Here is a 7,267-nt window from a genome sequence, read left to right as displayed (position 1 = left end):
CTCTTGCTTCTCAGGCACTCTAGACTCTCAGCACCCCCGAACTCTAGACTCTCAGCACCCCTGAATCGTTCACCATTTTCAGCCTCAGACCCTTTGCACATCTGTGTGTCATGAGATGAACAGAAGTACGGATGAGCTTCCACACCTATCCTGGGCTGTGAAGCTGTTGGAGTCCATCAGCCTTACCTTCTCTGGGTGGCAGCAAAGACTTCCTGCCTTCTTGCAGAAACTTCTCTGCTGGACTGGAGTTGACCATCAACTGTCTGGAAAAGGGACCTGTCAGGAAGAGGGCACCAGCAGCTCCAACTCTGTGTAGAGCCCTGGGAAATGAGGACCTTATCTTGTACCCAAATCTAAGTGTCAGAGGCTACCTCATGAGCTAGGTGTCAGGGAGATCCCCCTGCAGCAAAAAGAAGCTAGGTTTCCTACCCGGTCTGTGTGATGCCTGCATCCAGGCTCCTAGCCACTACTCCATACTACCTCCTTGACTGAGGCAGAATTCACCTCTGTATATGTATAATGTATATGTATATAGGTATAATGTATACAGTATAATGCTGTCCAACCTTGACCTCCCAGGCTTAAGGGATTCTCCCGCCTCAGCCTCGTGAGTAGCTGGGACTACAGGCATGCACCACCACACCCAGCTAGTTTTTGTGTTTTTTGTAGAGACAGAGTTTCACCGTGTTGCCCAGGCTGGTCTCAAACTCCTAAGCTCAAGGGATCCACCCGCCTCGGCCTCCAAAGGTGCTGCAATTACAGGTACGAGCCATCGCGCCAGGCTGGCTTTGCTATTCCCCGCTCACCACTCCCCCTTGCAAAGGAAAATTGATCGGAAGAGGAAGGAGCCCACCCACCTTTGATTTCTGCACTTTTTCCTGGTGCCCCTGCGCCACCTGGTGGCCATACCTAAAATAAATTAGGATTTCTGAAGAAAGTTTTAAGGAGGTCTAGGGTGGGTCCACCTAACAACAAAATTCTCAACAGCAAACTTTTCATCCCAGTCCACATTTCTCTATAAGGCCCCAGGTCTCACCAGTGCCTGAGGTTATGAGAAAGGCAGAAGTGAATTTTGTCCCACTGAAGAATCTTGGGTCTGTCACTGCCCTTTCTGGGATCAGTTTCCTCATCTGTTAATAAAAAAGGCAGGAGGCCAAGTGCGGTGGCTCACGCCTGTAATCCCAGCACTTTGGGAGGCTGAGGCGGGTGGATCACCTAAGGTCAGGAGTTTGAGACCAGCCTGGCCAACATGGTGAAACCCCATCTCCGCTAAAAATACAAAAATTAGTCAGGCGTGCTGGCGGCCGCCTGTAGTCCCAGCTACCCCGCAGGCTGAGGCAGGAGAATCACTTGAATCTGGGAGGTGGAGGTTTGGTGAGCTGAGATCATACCACTGCACTTCAGCCTGGGTGGCAGAGCAAGAATCCATCTCAAAAAAAGAAACAGGCAGGAGAGGACCGGGCGCTACCAGCTCTGACATTCTAGGATTCATGTCTAAAGTGACTCTGCCCCCTCCCTTAGCTCAGTGACCAAAATGTAAGCTCCCAGAGGGTAGGGAAGTTGCTGGCTTGTTCACTCTCTATCCCAAGTGCATGGGGCGGTGCTTGGTACATAGGAGATACTTTATTGGGTTTGGGGCTATATTAATAGAAGCACTGTATGTACAGTGAGGGAGATGATAGTCCTTCTGTCCATGTCTAGAGAACTGTGTTCCATTTTGGGATCAGAACTTTGACGGGAACATGGAAAAAGTATAACTTATCTGTAGGATGATGAACAAGATGATGGCTGAGGGGACCTCAAAATCCCATTTTATGGGGAAGAGTTGAAGGAGGCACTCTCTGACTCTGGTATAAAAAAGACTGAAGGGGTGCAATGTGTCCACCTTCAAACATCTGAAGAGAGCATGTGGGCTTTGAGGACTAGGAACCAGGGGCTGCCACTTCTGGGAGACAGATTTTTCTTTCCCCAAAACCAAGGGAAGCTTTCAGTCGGAGCTCGATAAAGAACAAATATGCATTTGATCTCAGTCTGTCCCTAATGTGCTTTTAAGCTTGGCAAGTTCCCTCATGACTTTGAACCTCAGTTTTCTCACATATAAAATGGGCATAATATGGAACATGCAGGAACATGTAGGCCTCCCAAAGTGCCGGGATTACAGGCATGAGCCACCGCGCCTGGCCAAGTTCTAAGTTTATCTTCAATTTGACTTTTTTTTTAATGTTATGAGGGAATCATAGAAAGCATGTTTAAAGTGCCGATTGGGCCAGGCGCAGTGGCTCATGCCTGTAATCCCAGCACTTTGGGAGGCTGAGGTGGGCGGATCACGAGGTCAGGAGTTCGAGACCAGCCTGGCCAGTATGGTGAAACCCCCATCCCTACTAAAAATACAAAAATTAGCTGGGCATGGCGGCAGGTGCCTGTAATCCCAGCTACTCAGGAGGCTGAGGCAGGAGAATCGCTTGAACCTGGGAGGTGGAGGTTGCAGTGAGTCGAGATTGCGCCATCGCCCTCCACCCTGGCAACAAGAGTGAAACTTTGTCTCAAAAATAAATAATAAAAATAAATAAAGTGCCAAGTGCAAGGCCTAGCACCTGACTAGTCTTGGGTTAGTGTAGCTATGGTTAAAAAAATACAGAAAGGGTAGGGAGCGGTGGCTCATGCCTGTAATCCCAGCACTTTGGGAGGCCAAGGCAGTCGGATCACGAGGTCAAGAGATCGAGACCATCCTGGCCAACATGGTGAAACCCTGTCTCTACTAAAAATACAAAAAGAAAAAATTATCTGGGTGTGGTGGCGCACGCCTGTGGTCCCAGCTATTCAGGAGGCTGAGGCAGAATAATCGCTTGAACCCGGGAGGCAGAGTTTGCAGTGAGCCAGGATCGCGCCACGGCACTCCAGCCTCGCGACAGAGTGAAACTCTGTCTTAAAAAAAAAAAAAATAGAGAAAGGTGATGAGCACCCTCTCAAACAACTGGTACAAGTGTTGCCAAGGAGGTGGTAGAGGCTGATGGCTAGCCATGCTGGCTCTCAGGTCATACTGCTAGATGTAAATACTGACTTTGCTATTTATTTGTTTTTGTTTTTATTTTTTGAGATAGGGTATTGCTCTGTCATCCAGGCTACAGTGCAGTGGCATGAACATGGCTCACTACGGCTTCAACCTCTCAGGCTCAAGGGATTCTCCCACCTCAGCCTCCTGAGTAGCTGGGACTACAGGTGCATGCCACCAAATCTGGCTAGCTTTTGTGTTTTTTTGTAGAGATGGGGTTTCACCATGTTGCCCAGGCTGGTATCAAACTCCTGAGCTCAAGGAATCCACCCACCTAGGCCTCAGAAAGTGCTGGGATTACAGCATTGAACTATCATGCCCGCTGTCTTTGCTATTTAGTTGCAGCAATACCTTGAGTGAACTACTTAACCATTCTGAGTCTCAGTTTACCCATCTGCAAAATGGGGATAATAGTAGTTCTCACTTCACCAATTATAATGCATAAGCTGCTGCTCTGATGTTAGAGATCTGATTGGGGTTGTCCTGGATGACCTTGAAGGCCCACTCCCATCTGATACCCTCTAGGTCTAGAATTCCTACTCCTTCCCTTGGGAGCAAAATACAGGGGGGCCAGGGAAGCAGGTAAATGCACTGTCTTAAGACCCTCAGATGCAGAGGACTACTCACATCTATCCTTGCCAGTGACTGTGTAAAAAGGGCACTTCTGCCTTCCTCCCCCACAGTCCACCTCTTCCTGTGATAGGTGGCTGGAATGCACCTGAGGGAGCTGAGGGTGTGGGGTGCGGCACAGGCTTGGTGGAGGACAGGCTGTCTGGCTTTGTAATCTGTTTCATGCACTTTGGTCCCCAGATGAACTGTGAGCTCCATGAGGGACCCAGCTGCTCTGTGGAGAACAGAAATTAGTCAACAGCATGGGGAGGATCAATGGGGAGGATCAGAGGTTGCCAACTGGTGGCCCAGAGGCCAAACCTTGTTCACAGGCTTGTTTGGTGATCTACATAGTTGCACCATGTTTTCTGTGTGTGTGAGTGTCTGTGTGTGTGTGTGTGTGTGTGTGTGTGTGTGTGTGTGTGTTTAGTTAATTCCTTATAAGTTAACTGTGGCCTAGTCTCATTCAATAACCTCCCCCAGTTTTGAACGCTCCAGAGTTGATCATAGGCCCCAACCACCCTGAGGTTAACGTTATTATTACCCACATTGTACAGAAAAAACTGAGGCAGACAGACATGAAGCAAGACTGGAAAAACTGGGACAGGTTCATTGGTTCCCAGATCAGTGCTTTCTTCACTACTTTATGCTGCTCCTCAAAGCCACATGCCATTTTGACCCTGGCCATATCCCCTGGGGGTTAAGAGTGAGGATTCTGGGCTGCAACTGTGTCTTGAATTCTGGTCCCACCACTTATCAGCAGTGTGAAAATGGGCAAAGTATTTAATTTCTCGGGGCTTCCAGTTCCTCATCTGGAGGATAGTAATAAGACCAACTTCATGCAGGTTAAATGAGTTAACGCTCATAAAATGCTTAGGGCAGTACCTAGGTACACAGTAAGCGCTCAATAGACACTCGCTATTATCGCTAATTGAGTACTGGCTGTGTGCCAGGTACTGAAAGTACAAAGATCAATGCTGATGAGAGATCATGGGACAGTGACATGCACCCTAAGGAGCCTGGCTAAGAAAGCAGAGGTGGGCCACGGTGCCCAAGTATTTAGTCAAACGTCAGGATTCATCTCCTGCAGGCTGTGGCCCGTTGCCATTTAAGCTGACCTGAGGCCTGGTGTGATGGTGCGTGCCTGTAGTCCCAGCTACTTGGGAGGCAGGGGCAGGAGGATCGTCTGAGACCAGGAGTTCCAGGCTGTAGTATGCCATGATCATACCTGTGAATAGCCACTGTACTCCAGCCTAGGCAACATAGTGAGACCTCACCTCTAAAAAAAACAAAAACAAAAAAATGGACCTAGGGTCCTGTTAACAGGGAACAGGATTGGCTGCAGGGTGGGCCCTCTGCAGTATCTGCCCACTTACATACACCATAAATTAGCAGAGTCCTGTGCTAGACAGGAACCTGCATCGTCACCATCACGCTGTGTGTGTGTCTGTGACTAAGTGTGAAGGAATTAGGGGCACGACCGGGATGGGTGGGGAGAAGAGGAGAAAGGCTCCAAACACAAGCTTCCCCTATGGTCATGAGAAACAAATTTCTCTTTTTTTTTTTTTCAGACGGAGGTTCGCTCTTCTTGTCCAGGCTGGAGTGCAATGGCACAATCTCGGCTTGCCGCAACCTCTGCCTCCCAGTTCAAGCAATTCTGCCTCAGCCTCCCAAGTAGCTGGGATTACAGGCGCGTGCCGCCATGCCTGGCTAATTTTGTATTTTTAGTAGAGATGGGGTTTCTCCAGGCTGGTCAGACTGGTCTCAAACTCCCGACCTCAGGTGATCCACCTGCCCCGGCCTCCCAAAGTGCTGTGATTATAGGCATGAGCCACCACTCCCGGCCTAAGTTCTAAGTTTATCTTCAATTTGACTTTTTTTTTTTTTTTTTTTTTGAGACAGGGTCTTGCTCTGTCACCCAGGCTGAAGTGCAGTGACACAATTATAGCTCACTGCTGTCTCAACCTCCCCGGCTCAAGCCATCCTCCCACCTTAGCCTCCCCCGTAGCTGAGACTACAGGTGTGTACCACCACACCTGCCTAATTTTTGCATTTTTAGTAGAGATGGGGTTTCACCATGTTGCCCAGGCTGGTCTCGAACTCTTGGGCTCAAGTGATCCTCCAGCTTTGCCATCCCAAAGTGCTGGGATTACAAGAGTGTGCCACTGTGCCCAGCCCTGCCTGGGTGATTCTAATGCAGGTGGTCCAGGGCTGTGCTGAACGATGTCTAGCATAAGCTTCAAATCAGCATGAGATTCCTCTGGATAACCAACCATCCCCTCAATCTTGGCCTCCCTCCTTTCCCTTTCCTTCCTGACACCCCATATTCCTGCCCCTCATTCTTCTTTCTGTGCCCAGAGACCCCACCAAATATTACAGGTCTCTGGGGCTCTGTTACTGCTCTTTTCTCCACCTGGTGTGGCCTTCCCTACCTTCCTCTGCTCTGTCCCATTTCCCCCAAGAGGTCTTGTCATACCTCCCCTCTCTTGGGTTCCTATCTATTCCACATGGGCTCAGCTTTTGGCAGTCTGCTGAAGTGTTCTCTCTTTATGAAACCTTCCCTAATATAACCTAACCATAAGCAGGTTTCTCTTATTTTTCTTTTTTTTTTCTTTTCTTTTCTTTTCTTTTTTTTTTTTTTTTGAGACAGGGTCTCATTCTGTCTCTTAGGCTGGAGTGCAGTGGCATGATCAGGGCTCACTGTAGCCACAGCCTCTTGAGTAGCTGGGACTACTGGTGCGCTCCACCATGTCCGGTAATTTTTGTTGTTGTCGTTAGAGACGGGGTCTCCCTATGTTGCCCAGGCTGGTCTCAAACTCCTGAGCTCAAGTAGTCCTCCTGCTTCAGCTTCCCAAAGTGCTGGGATGACATGCGTGAGCCACCATGCCCAGCCCATAAGCAGGTTTCTTTACCTCATCTATAAAATCAAGATGACAAGTAAACGAGAAAGTGTACGCAAGGAGCATTATAGGCACTTAATAAATCGTAGGTGCTATTTTTATATTGCTGTTCGGCCTTGAGTAGGTCAGTTTAAGAGCTCTTGTGCCAAGCACTGTAGTAACTTATACAATAACATATCTATTATTATCCCCATTGTATATTTGAAAATGAGACAAAGAGAGAGAAAGAAACTTTTCTAGGCCATGTGTGGTGACTCATGCCTGTATTCCCAGCATTTTGGGAGGCCGAGGTGGGAGAATTGCTTGAGCCCAGAAGTTTGAGACCAGCCTGGGCAACATAGTGAGATCCCCATCTCTACTGAAAATTTTAAAAATTAGCCAGTCATGGTGGTGTGAGCCTGTGGTTCCAGCCACTCAGAAGGCTGAGCCTGAGAGGTCGAGGCTGCAGTGAGTCCTGATTGTGCCACTGTACTCCAGCATGGGCAACAGAGTGAGACCTTGTCTTAAAAAGAAAAGAAAAGGGCCGGGCTTGGTGGCTCACGCCTGTAATCCCAGCACTTTGGGAGGCTGAGGAGGGTGGATCACCTGAGGTCAGGAGTTCGAGACCAGCCTGGCCAACATGTTGAAACCTCATCTCTACTAAAAATACAAAAATTAGACAGGCATGGTGGCGCGTGCCTGTAATCCAAGCTACTCGGGAGGCTGA

This window comes from Pongo abelii, chromosome 1 (assembly GCF_028885655.2).
Source record: "Pongo abelii isolate AG06213 chromosome 1, NHGRI_mPonAbe1-v2.0_pri, whole genome shotgun sequence".
In the NCBI taxonomy this organism is placed as follows: domain Eukaryota; kingdom Metazoa; phylum Chordata; class Mammalia; order Primates; family Hominidae; genus Pongo; species Pongo abelii.
This window is presented reverse-complemented; position numbering follows the sequence as displayed.